The 12,785-nt window shown below is 47.4% G+C and overlaps 1 pseudogene; it reads left to right on the forward strand.

The window, feature by feature from the left end:
- The first annotated feature begins 7,351 nt into the window (after positions 1–7,351).
- LOC123067944 (cytochrome P450 94A2-like) overlaps positions 7,352–12,785 on the forward strand; it is a 38,103-nt pseudogene continuing 32,669 nt past the window's right edge.

Genomic DNA, 12,785 nt, shown 5'->3' on the forward strand with positions numbered 1-12,785 from the left:
TGAGTCATTAAATGAATAGGTGAAAGAACCATAGATTAGTTTTAAATGGATGGATCCTAAGTGACCAAGTCATGGATTATCACGATAATCCATGACTTGATCACTTAGGATCCATCCGCTTGAAACTAATCCGTGATTCTTCCACCCAATGATATAATAAATCATCATCATCACCATCATCATATTAATATAAAAACACTTGCATCATATCATCACCAACAACACTAGCTAATAATCATCATAGTTATTACCACCAACACTATTTAATCATCATAGTCATAGTGTAACTATCTAATCACCACCAACACTAGCTAATAATAATAATCATAGTCATCACCACCAACACTCATTCTAGCTAGATAATCACTCCTGCTGCTCTCTCTCAGGTAAAATAGCATAGAACATGTGTTGCACTCCTAATTCATCATATTGGAGCATCTAGATGAACATGTCTCCTAATTGCGGGTTGTGCTTCTAGTTGCTGCCCTCCAGTACTTTTCTGCGATCCTTCACAATTTTGCTCTAGTCTTTGACTATTAAGACTCACTCGCTTTTAGAAATCCTAAATACACTCATGTGTAATGTAGGATGTCTTGGCCGTAAGCTAACCATGGACATGCGACCTCTAGCCTCGATCCACTGAGGCACAACTATCATCGGGAGTCCCTGTTGAAGAACATCATAGTAACATACTTAGCAATGAAGTTTAGCTTAAAAAATAATGTATGCAAAAAATGCACCGAGAACAAATAGTAAAAAGCTTACCATCTTTCCTAAATAGATGTGACCGTAGTTCAGTACGAACATTATTGGTCGCACGTTTTGAGTACTAAGATTTTCAAGTTCAGGAAAATAATTTGTCTCGACAGTATAAAGATTCTCAAGCCATGAAACATAATGACTTATCTCCCCGCAGTTTAGTTCAGCCCCGAGACAGTAGTAGGTCATGTCTACCAAGCGCCGAACATGTTTGCTTGAATGAAAATAAGCTGTCAATAGAAATTAGTTGTCAACTATTTTTGAATAAATAATATCCAAGATATAAATATGGTTGGAAAACTCACATAATGGTAGAACTGGAGGCGTCTGCATCAACCCAGATATCGATATTACCTTCAATATCATCTTCTGGACGAATATCAAAGGCGGTAAGCATATCAGGCTCAAATGCATAAGCCTTGCATAGTGCTCTCCATTTTTTGCACTCAAAATGGGGGTAGCTGTTTGAATTGTATAATTTTGCGGCAAAAGTATAACCATGCTCGGTCCTCAAGTTAACACTCTTTAGGTCCATAGTTTCAATAGTACTGAAACCAACCTTATCCAAGACATATATTCTTGCATGGCAGGGGATGCACTTGTAGAATAGTAAAAAATGAAAATTACTAGTCGTCAACCCGTGCGCCTGCACAGGCAAACAATTTTAATATTAGATATAACAAATATGTGATAGATTTATATGTCAAACAACAATATTGGATATGTTGACATAGGTTATTATTATTACACATGCATATGTACCTTGGTTGTACATAGGGCCCATGGACATAGGGTCGAACGAAGTTACATTGCTTCGACCAAAGAACATACATAGTTCTCATTGAACAACATATAGCTCTTCAGAGCATCTAATTAATTAAACCATACATTGAAACTATGTAAAACATTTCAATGCGAAAACAAATGCGATTATAATCACAACTAAGGTAACAATTGATCCAACGGCATAATGATACCAAGCCTCGGTATGAATGACATATTTTCTAATCTTTCTAATCTTCAAGCGCATTGCATCCATCTTGATCTTGTGATCATCGTCGACATCCGCAATATGCAACTCCAATATCATCTTCTCCTCCTCATTTTTTTTATTTTTTTCTTCAAGAAATTATTTTCTTCTTCAACTAAATTTAACCTCTCGACAATAGGGTCGGTTGGAATTTTGATTCACATACCTCCTAGATAAATAAAGTCAATGTCACATTGGTCGGCATAATTGTCATAAACAATAAATAAACCAAATAGCTATAAAGATAATATATACCACATCCGAATCATAGACAGAACGAGGGCCGACGGGGATGGATACCAAAACCATCACACTATATAATAAGAAGCAATAATAAAAGTAAGAAAATTATACAAGTGTCTATCTAAACATACAAGTAAGAATTTTTTCTATCAGAAAGAAGATAAGAAGAAGAGGCTCACCAAGGTGGTGATGGCGACGAGATCAGCGCGGGCGATCGATAACGGTGAAGACAGGGACGGAACGTGACGGACCGCTAAACCTAGACATATATTAAGGAAAATGGAGTTTGGAGGTCGAGCTTGGAGAGGAGAAAGCTTAAGTAGTATGACTTGGGCATTCCATCGAACACCTGTATGCATAGAAGGTGAGCTAGAGCACCACAAAGCCTTCCCCTCGCTGGTCAGAAAAAACAGAGCAGTGTGCTCTGCTCGCCGGCAAGGGGGTATATATAAACACATAATTGGTCCTGGTTCATGGCTTGAACCGGTACTAAAGACTACCCTTTGGTCCCGATTCAAGCCACCAACCGAGACCAATGATGAGGCCCGGCAGGCCCCCTGGCCTCATGAACCGGGACCAATGCCCCTTGTGTCCCGGTTCGTGACTAAACCGGGACTAATGGGCTTATCTAGCCCGAACGAAAACCCTATTTTCTACTAGTGATGGTCAAAGCGGATATGGGTTTAGCTGACAAAACACATTATAGTCATGGTTGCATAATAAAGCCGGATTTATTCAAGCTTGGGCAATGTAGTGTCGGCATTGTGTATATACCTTCCCTGTTTTCGTTTTTCTTGAGAGAATGACCGCGTGAAACGGACAGCGGTGCTGTTATATGTTATAGTGAGTAAATAAAATAAGCGCCTTGGTGCATACCTGTCAGGCAGACGATGTATGGCTCGATGGAACAGTTCGTCTAAATAATTTGGTACTCACATGCTAAACGCACCACATGGCTGAGGAATTTACAAAGTTATAGACCACGTTGCTCAATCTAATGCAATTGGCTCTCTATGCATGAATGAAATGATAAATATGCAAAATCATCACTCAAACACAACCATTTTTTGGTTGCTCAAAGAAACACATTTTGCTTGTGCGCTATGCTAGGAGGATGGCAAATTATGTCAAAGCTCAAAAAACAAATAGGCAAGATGGATCATTTTCGGCCACATAGAGCACCATCCACTCTCTACTTTTCTCCTCTCTCTCTTTACTATTCACGAAGTGCCTTCCGTTCCTCGGTCTACTACACGGTGCAGCCTCAAGTGGGTAATTCCCGTGCCACAAAGCTGCTTGTGAAGCTCCTGCCCGCTCCAAATTAGATGTCGTGAAAATGGATATCACGAAAAAAACGTGACAATCCGGAAAAAAGGGATCCGCCCCCGCGTCGTCCCCCAACAGGGTGACTCGGGCGGCGGCCATCTCCTTCCGTCCGGCGGCCCTCCTGCTCCGCTCCCCCCTCCCCCCCCCTCGCCGCCGCCGGTAGCTGCTGCCTGGCAAAGCCTGCGTGTGGTGGCGACCACGGGGCAATTTGGCTGGTCTCCTCTCCTGGTGATTGCTGGCACACCGACGGCGATGGATGGCGAAGATAGGGCTTCGGGGCAGCGGCCCCACTTCGTGGCAATGTCGGCTGCGGCGGCCGCTTGGGCGGCGTTATGGCTGGGCTAGCAGGCTACGCACGGTGTTGCCGTAGCGGCAATAGTGGGGCTGGGAGTCGCCGGATCCGACCAGTAGTGGTCGGTCCCCGTCTCCTGCCATGGTTGGCATCTCGCCAAGTTCGGGCCTCCGTGATTGCGTGTGGCACAATATGGCATCGCTGACCTTTGTCTACAGGTTTGGAGGGCGGCATGGGGGCTGCTGGCTTCAGCCTGATAATGTTGTTCGCCCTAGCACTCTTCTTTCGCCAAGTCATCTTTCTGTCGGATGTCAACCTCTTGAACCTGGCTGGTCACGAGGTCCTGTCTTCCCCTTCGGAGATCTATATGGATTGAAGTATGTCACCCTTGTATATCTAGATTGGAATGAGCGCGTGCTCATATTATTAGCCAGCATGGCCTCAAGAGCGCGGCGTAAAGCTTCAGTTTCTTATCGGTGTCATGGGATATTGTCTAAGTCAGGATTTTAAAGGCATTGATAGGGTGGAGAAAGTCATGGCGGTTGTGATTGCAGGTCTTGAAGCTTTGGTGGAAGGGTTTATTGGATGCGATGATGATTGTGTGCCAGGTGTTTGGTGAGTTGCAACAGCCACCTTGGCAAGCGGGGGCGGCAGCAATGGTATTTGCATTTTTTTGTGGTGCTCCTTGAGTACTGAGTCCCGATTTCAGGGTGAAAACCAGAGGTTTAGCCTTTATTGGTTGTATCTTGCAATGACCTTGGTGAAGGCATTGTTTTTGGGAACTCAAACTTTCTTCAGGGTGAAAACTCAAGATCTTCGATCGGGCAACGACCATGCTTATGCATTGTTTCTTTTTAAAGGTGTTGTTTTTGGAGAATCTCTTTTGTAATCTGGTGTGTCTTTGACGGTGGTTAGACTGCCGCTGATGCTAGTGATCACTGTGGCCGGATCTTTTTTTCTTTTGTTTTTTTGGCTGTGTGTATCTTGTTGGTACATATGCTAGCTGTAATTGATATCTTCCCAATGTTAATATATTTCCTTAAAAAAGACACACATTTGAACGACACAAATGGTCTTTCCTCCAACAGGCCCTAAGGATGAAAGGTTTCTCCGATAAATGGCGCAAGTGGATCCATAATTTTGTAACTGGAGATAGTGTGGCCATCAAAATCAATGATGATGTAGGCCATTACTTTCAAACAAAAAAAGGATTACGACAGGATGACTCCATGTCTCCAATGTTATTTAACATTGTCGCTGACATGTTGGCTATTCTGATTGAGCGCGCCAAGCAGGACGGCCAGATTGCAGGAGTAGTGCCACACCTTGTGGATGGTGGTCTCTCTATTCTGCAATATGCCGATGACACGATTCTCTTTATGGAACATGACCTGGACAAGGCTCGAAACCTTAAACTCTTGTTGTCAGCGTTTGAGCAAATGTCGGGTCTTAAAATAAACTTCCATAAAAGTGGAACTTTTCTGCTTTGGAGAAGCCACTGAGGCGGCGGCCGAATATGCTGACCTGTTTGGTTGTGCACATGGCCAATTCCCGATTAAATATTTGGGAATACTGATTCATTATTGGCGTCTCACCATTGCAAAGTGGAAGCATGTAGAGGAGCGGTTAGAGAAACGATTGAGCAGTTGGAAAGGCAAATTGCTCTCAGTTGGAGGACGGCTGGTTTTGATTAACTCTGTCCTCACAAATATGGTTCTCTATATGCTTTCTTTCTTCCAACTCCCAAAAGGGGTCCTGCAAAGACTGGACTATTTTAGATCCAGATTCTTTTGGCAAGGAGATGGTGAAAAGAAAAAATATAGATTGGCCAAATGGAGTGTGGTTTGTAGGCCGAAAGACCAAGGTGGCCTTGGAATTCATGACTTGCAAATCAAGAATGAGGCCCTACTTAGTAAATGGTTGTTCAAACTTCTTACTGAGGATGGTGTTTGGCAAACCATGCTGCGCAACAAGTATCTAGGCCAAAAGGCAGTGTCTCAGGCATATTGGACACGTGGCGACTCGCACTTTTGGGCTGGCCTAATGGCGGCAAAGAAACATCTCTTTCGCTTTGGGTCTTTCGCGATAAGGGACGGGTCGGAGGTTCGTTTCTGGGAAGACATCTGGCTAGGCAATGCCAGTGTTCGAGAACAATATCCAGCCCTGTACAACATTGCTCGCGAAAAGAATAATACTATTGCGCAAGTGCTCAGTTCATCCCCACCCAATATTTCGTTTAGGCGGGATTTGATTGGCCCCCGACTTATGTCATGGCACAATCTTTTATCCCGTTTGGATTCGATTAATATTAGACAAGGCCGGGATGTGTTTCACTAGAACCTTACTACATCAGGGTCATTCACAGTAGACTCTATGTACCGTGCACTCATGCATTCTGAGGTACCGGTGAGTAACAATAAGAAAATCTGGAAGTCGAAGATTCCACTAAAAGTTAAAATTTTCATGTGGTATCTTCGTAGGGGAGTTGTTAACCAAAGACAACCTCGCACGACGCAACTGGCTAGGGAGTAAGAAGTGTTGTTTTTGTACTCATGAGGAGACAATCAAACACCTCTTTTTCCAATGCAAGTTTGCACGTACTACATGGTCAATCATCCAAATAGCGTCAAATTTGTATCCGCCCACAAGTGTCGCCAATATTTTTGGTCACTGGTTGCACGGTATTCCAAATAGATTCAAAACGCTAATACGGGTGGGAGCATACGCCTTACTATGGTCGCTTTGGCTATGTAGAAATGATTTGGTTTTCAATGATAAAAATGATTCTCCTTTGCAGGTTATTTTTCGTTGTACGCACTCGCTTCGTACGTGGTCTACACTACAACAAGTGGAGTACCAACCGCTATTCAAGGCGGTGTGTACGCGGTTGGAGCAGGTGGCTACGGTGGTTTTTACCCAACATGGGTGGCAGCATAATCTCCGGATCGGTCCACCATCCCTTGCGACATAGGCATAGTGTCGGTCTATAAGACTCTACTGTCGCCGATTTGTCGTTTTTTTTTTCATTCATTTTGTCAGACTCTCCGTGTTGGGCTGTGTGCATCCTAGTTATGCAGAGGCCGGATGTTACTCATGATGTTTTGTATCCGCTTGTTGCTACATTTCGAGATAATAAAAGCACCCTTTATCAAAAAAAACATTTGAACGACGAGTAAGTGTGGACGGAGGGATTACTTATCAGAGCATCTATGGATCATCCTCCTAGCTCACGTGTATCTTCCCCGGCTCCGGCTCAACCGTCGCTCCGTCGTCGCTAACAGATGACGCGCGCTGAGCAGAATTCGCCAGCTACGACCACCGTGTTGGTCACAGGTCTTCGTCTTCCCTGTTGCGATCACAAACTCGTCCCATCTCCGTCCACAAGAAAAGTCCGCGTTTATCACGAGACTAGCATGTTCGGATATGGTCCAGCTTATTTGAATCCTCAACTCCCACTCCTCCATTCAACATGGTGCTCCTCGAAAAAAATACCGATGAAGAAAACTGTTCGGCAAGCAGCTCCGCTCCCGATTCACGAGGAGAGGCAGAACCGTATACGCCAGCGAGTCGGGCGCGGCCGCTCGAACCGTTTTCCACTTGGCGCTGGCAATCCCTTCGTGAATCTTACCAACTCTCCGATTTTAAAGATCTGAGATCCTGAAAACTATAGCTCCGTGAAATTACATTGTAGCCTGCTTCACTTCAGATTTCCAACTCCGCAGAGTTCGGGCGTTCGGCACGGCTCCACCAACTCCAGGAGCGGAGTTGAGGAGTGGAGAGAATCCGAACACGCCGTGCCAACCAACCACCACGCGAGTCAATTATGGAGGTCATGGACGAGGGGAGCATCGCGCGGCTGCTGCTACTCTTGCCTGTCCTCCTCGCCGTCTACCTCCGGCGGCGGCCTGTCGCACCGGCCGCGGCGAGCGCGAACCACTGCCTGCACCCGAACCGTGTCTTCGGCAACACCGTCCCGCTCCTCTGCGACCTGCACCGCTTCCTCGACTGGGCCACGGACCAGCTGGTGGAGTCCCCGTCCTCCACCATCAAGGTCTGCGGCCCGCTCGGACTCGGCGGCGGCGTCGCCACCGCCACCCCGGAGGCCATCGACCACCTCCTGTGCGCCAACTTCCCCAACTACGTCAAAGGCGCGCGCTTCACGGTCCCTTTCGCTGACCTGCTCGGCCGCAACATCTTCCTTGCTGACGGCCGCCTTTGGAGCCTCCAGCGCAAGCTCGCCTCCGACTCCTTCTCGTCCCGCTCGCTGCGCCGCTTCTCCGGGTGGGTGCTCTGGGAGCACCTTCACTGCCGCCTCCTCCCGCTCCTTGACGCCGCCGCGGGCTCCGGCGTCGCCCTTGACCTGCAGGACATGCTCCGGCGCTTCTCCTTCGACAACGTCTGCGGCGTGGCCTTCGGCGTTGAGAGCTCCACTCTGCTCGAGCTCGAGGCCGGGGATCGCCGCAGCCGGGGATCTTCGCGGCGTTCGACGACGCCGTCAAGATCTCCTTCACGCGAATACTCCACCCGACGACCCTGGTGTGGAGGGCGATGAGGCTGGCCAACGTCGGAGCGAGCGGCGGATGCATGTGGCCATCCGGGTCATCGACGAGTACGTGATGGGGATACTGGAGGCAGAGCGGCCGCCGCAAGATGCGCCGGCCGAGGACGCTGAGCACGAGCAGCACCTCCTGTCACGGGTCGCGTCGGCGCTGGACGAAGAATCCACCGCCGCTGCCGGCAGAGAGCTCGGCGAGTCGTTCGGCTCGCCGGACGCGAAGCGGGGTTCCTGCGAGACGTCGTGGTGAGCTTCGTGCTGGCCGGGAAGGACAACACGTCCTCCGCGCTCACCTGGTTCTTCTCGCTCCTGGCCGCCAACCCGCGCTACGAGCGGCGCGTGCACGAGGAGGTGATGACCCACAAGTGTAGGGGATCTATCGTAGTCCTTTCGATAAGTAAGAGTGTCGAACCCAACGAGGAGCAGAAGGAAATGATAAGCGGTTTTCAGTAAGGTTTTCCCTGCAAGCATTGAAATCGTAGGTAACAGATAGTTTTGTGATAAGATAAATCATAACGAGTAACAAGCAATGAAAGTAAATAAAGTGCAGCAAGGTGGCCCAATCCTTTTTGTAGCAAAGGACAAGCCTGGACAATTTCTTATAATGAGAAAAGCGCTCCCGAGGACACATGAGAATTATCATCAAGCTAGTTTCATCACGCTCATATGATTCGCATTCGGTACTTTGATAATTTGATATGTGGGTGGACCGGTGCTTGGGTACCGCCCTTACTTGGATAAGCATCCCACTTATGATTACCCCCTATTGCAAGGATCCATAACTACAACAAAAGTATTAAGATAAACCTAACCATAGCATGAAACATATGGATCCAAATCAGCCCCTTCCGAATCAACGCATAAACTAGAGTTTAAGCTTCTGTCACTCTAGCAACCCACTATCTACTTATTAATTCCCAATGCCTTCCTCTAGGCCCAAATAATGGTGAAATGTCATGTAGTCGACGTTCACATAACACCACTAGAGGAAAGACAACATACATCTCATCAAAATATCGAACGAGTACCAAATTCACATGACTACTAATAGCAAGACTTCACCCATGTCCTCAGGAACAAACGTAACTACTCACAAAGCATATTCATGTTCATAATCAAAGATGTAATAATATGCATTAAGGATCTGAACATATGATCTTCCACCAAGTAAACCAATTAGCATCAACTACAAGGAGTAATCTACACTACTAGCAACCCACAGGTACCAATTTGTGGTTTTGGATACAAGATTGGATACCAGAGATAAACTAGGGTTTGAGAGGAGATGGTGCTGGTGAAGATGTTGATGGAGATTGACCCTCTCCCGATGGGAGGATCGTTGATGATGACGATCGTGATGATTCCCCCTCCCGGAGGGAAGTGTCCTCGGCAGAACAGCTCTGCTGGAGCTCTAGATTGGTTCCGCCAAGGTTCCGCCTCGTGGCGGCGGAGTTTCATCCCGTAAGCTTGCCCACGATTTTTTCCAGGATAAAAGCCTTAATATAGCAGAAGATGGACACCGGAGGGTCACCAGGGGGCCAGGAGACAGGGGGCGCGCCCAGTAGGGGTGGGTGCGCCCCCACCCTCCTGGCCAGGGTGTGGGCCGCCTGAGGTGTTTCTTCTGCTCAATAATTCTTATTAATTCCAAAAATAAGTTTCGTGGAGTTTCAGGTCTTTTGGAGCAGTGCAAAATAGGTTTCCAATGTTTGCCCCTTTTTCAGCCAGAATTCCAGCTGCCGGCATTCCCCCTCTTCATGGTAAACCTTATAAAATAAGAGAGAATAGCCATAAGTATTGATATATAATGTGTAATAACAGCCCATAATGCAATAAATATTGATATAAAAGCATGATGCAAAATGGACGTATCAACTCCCCCAAGCTTAGACCTCGCTTGTCCTCAAGCGGAAGCCGAAATCGAAAAATATGTCCACATATTTAGAGATAGAGGTGTCAATAAAAATAAAATACAGACATGAGGGCATCATGATCATTCTTATAACAGCAACATAAATAGATTTGTCATATGCCTTGTCATGTTCAAGTAACAATTAATTCACAATGTCAAGTATGGTTCAGAAACTTCATTGAAAGCTAACAAACTATAATCTCAATCATTGAAGCAATTGCAATTTATCATAACATCAAAAAGAGTCAAGAATAGAGTTTTTCAGCAAGTCCACATACTCAACTATCATGTAGTCTTCTACAATTGCTAACACTCACGCAATACTTGTGGTTATAGAGTTTCAGCCGGACACTGAGAAAGATAGGGGCTTATTGTGTTGCCTCCCAACGTATTCACCTTTAGGTGATGTCAACAATGATAGTCCATGCTAACAAACATCCAATTGGAGCTTGCCAAAGGATAAAATGAAAAAGGGAAAGGTGAAAATCACCTTGACCCAAGCATAAAGTAAAAACATAAAGTAAAAGATAGGCCCTTCGCAGAGGGAAGTAGAGGTTATCATGCGCTTTTAGGGTTGGATACACAAAATCTTAATGCGAAAGAACGTCACTATATTATCACTTGTGTATGGACCTTTATTATGCAGTCCGTCGCTGTCGGTGTCAAAACCGGCGGATCTCGGGTAGGGGGTCCCGAACTGTGCGTCTAGGCGGATGGTAACAGGAGACAAGGGACACGATGTTTTTACCCAGGTTCGGGCCCTCTCGATGGAGGTAAAACCCTACTCCTGCTTGATTAATATTGATGATATGGGTAGTACAAGAGTAGATCTACCACGAGATCAGAGAGGCTAAACCCTAGAAGCTAGCCTATGGTATGATTGTTGTTCGTCCTACGGACTAAAACCCTCCGGTTTATATAGACACCAGAGAGGGCTAGGGTTACACAGAGTCGGTTACAATGGGAGGAGATCTACATATCCGTATCGCCAAGCTTGCCTTCCACGCCAAGGAAAGTCCCATCCGGACACGGGACGAAGTCTTCAATCTTGTATCTTCATAGTCCAGGAGTCCGGCCAAAGGTTATAGTCCGGTCATCCGGACACCCCCTAATCCGGGACTCCCTCAGTAGCCCCTGAACCAGGCTTCAATGACGACGAGTCCGGCGCGCAGATTGTCTTCGGCATTGCAAGGCGGGTTCCTCCTCCGAATACTTCATAGAAGATTTTGAACACAAGGATAGTGTCCGGCTCTGCAAAATAAGTTCCACATACCACCGTAGAGAGAATAATATTTGTACAAATCTAATCTGTTAACGTATTCCACAGCGTGACATCATGCCATGGCCAAGCCTTTATTCGAATAGTTTTATTGTCCCACCTCAGTGCGTTTAGCGAGGTGGTTTCCTTGGCATGTCTTGTCGAAGCAGAGATCGTGTCCCCTTATTCCGGGATTCTCATCAATACGGGCGTGGGTAACCCAACCGTGCCATTAATCACAGCGCTTGGGAGATAAGCGAGTTTTACCAGGCTGGTGGGGGTACATAGTTTCGTCCGCCCATATAAGGGGATAAGGATCCACCCTTTCCATCTACGCCTTCTTCCTCCTTTGCTTATCCATTTCCGCGCACTCGAGCTCCAGCGCCCAAGTCCGCACTTCCCACCTCAACCTTCTCCAGCCATGTCCGGAGCGGGAGGCAGGTGGATGGCCTCCTCCGTCACGGAGGGGCACATCAAAAAGTTGAGGAAAGCCGGATACTTGTCCAACGACATTGCGCACCGGCTCCCAGACGAGGGGCAACTCATCCCCACCCCCAGGCCCCATGAGAGGGTGGTGTTCCTCCCCCATTTCCTCCGCGGACTGGGCTTCCCACTCCACCCATTTGTCCGGGGGCTCATGTTCTACTACGGCCTGGATTTCCACGATCTGGCCCCGAACTTCATCCTCAACATCTCGGCGTTTATCGTCGTGTGCGAGGTCTTCCTCCGTATCAAGCCCCACTTCGGCTTATGGCTGAACATCTTTAATGTCAAGCCGAAGGTGGTGGCCAGCCAGCAAGCGGAGTGCGGAGGCGCCATGGTGGGCAAGATGCCCAACGTCATATGGCTCGAGGGCTCCTTTGTGGAAACCATCAAAGGGTGGCAATCGGGGTGGTTCTACATCACCGAGCCGCGTGACCCTGAATGGGCAGCGGCCCCCGAATTCCGATCTGGCATCCCCACACGGCTCACCTCCTGGAAAGAGACGGGCCTGTCGTGGGGTAATTCGGGAGAGCTGACCGGACTCCAATCCTGCGTCCAAAACCTGATGGACAAGAAGGTTAAACTTGTCAACGTAGTCCAGGTCATGCTCTTCCGCCGGATCCTCCCGTGTCAACGACGGGCTTTTAACTTGTGGGAGTTCGACCCGGCCCAGCACCAAACTTTGTCCAGGCTCTTTGACACAACGCACGAAGATGCCTGGAAGGTGCTATTCAAGGGCACCGAGGTTCCCCCTCCCATTACCGAGGATCGCGGATTCTGCGCGAAGCGCCAAGCCAGCGTGGTAAGCTTGTTTTACCCATTACAGAATACTTGTTTTTCATAGTTTGACTCTATGCGGGATCTAAGCTCCCATTCCTTTAACAGGACTGGCAGAAGAAGTCCGGACAGATCGACTGTCCGGCTCCTTTG

This window comes from Triticum aestivum, chromosome 3B, assembly GCF_018294505.1.
Source record: "Triticum aestivum cultivar Chinese Spring chromosome 3B, IWGSC CS RefSeq v2.1, whole genome shotgun sequence".
NCBI classification, from domain to species: domain Eukaryota; kingdom Viridiplantae; phylum Streptophyta; class Magnoliopsida; order Poales; family Poaceae; genus Triticum; species Triticum aestivum.